Consider the following 856-nt stretch of genomic DNA (forward strand, 5'->3'; position numbering starts at 1 on the left):
CTGTCTGAAAAACAAAGAATCTTTAAAGCTGTTGTTTCTCTAGACCCAATTTTCTGGGTAGCTGCTTTGCAATAATGCCCCGTGTTTAAAGATTTCTCGTTTTAAATCTTCACACTCGTCATAGTAAGAAGCTGGTTTCTTGCTGGAATGATTTTGAGATTGTGCCTCGGGGTGGAAGTGGGGCTGGGCTGGAATATATTTCACAGATCTCTGGAAGACCTGTTTGTGTCAAGTGTAAACAGCTGACACTTCCCTTTGACACACGTTTCTGTGGAAGGTACCATATGCTTTACTGTGATACGGGATAAATTATACCCAGGCGGCATTGTACAGTTATAATTTTTGAGTGAATTTGTGTTGATTCAGATGCGTCAAATTCTATCTTAAGATACTCAGGTTCATGGTTCGGTGCCCATAGCACAGTGGTGATGGCGGCAGCCACATACACTGAGGGTAGTGGGGTAGAACCTATCCAGGGCCAGCTAAAAAAAAAAGCAACAATGCCAACTGCAACAACAAAAAAAAAATAGCTGAGCTCTGTGGCAGGCACCTGTAGTTCCAGCTACTTGAGAAACTGAGGCAAGAGAATTGCTTAAGCTCAAGAGCTTGAAGTTGCTGTGAGCTGTGACACCACAGCACTCTACCCAGGGTGACGTAGTGAGACTCTGTCTCAACAACAACAACAAAAAGATGCTTAGGTTCAAACAGAGAAGACAAAAGCGGAATAAAGCAAATTTTTCCTACTTTTTTATTCCTCCTGATATTACAGGGCATGAACATCCTTGGTCTGGCCCCTGGGCATGCGTCCTGGGAGTAAAACTTCCCAAAATCCTGCACACCCATCCCTATAACCACA

General features: G+C 43.6%; 1 protein-coding gene across 1 annotated transcript in view; it reads left to right on the forward strand.

Moving 5' to 3' along the window:
* Positions 1-856, forward strand: part of GYG2 (glycogenin 2) — a 36,439-nt gene that overhangs the window by 18,852 nt on the left and 16,731 nt on the right. The window lies entirely within an intron of this gene.

The sequence above is a fragment of the Otolemur garnettii genome, unplaced genomic scaffold, assembly GCF_000181295.1.
Source record: "Otolemur garnettii isolate 467f Iridium unplaced genomic scaffold, OtoGar3 scaffold00065, whole genome shotgun sequence".
Classification (NCBI taxonomy): Eukaryota; Metazoa; Chordata; class Mammalia; order Primates; family Galagidae; genus Otolemur; species Otolemur garnettii.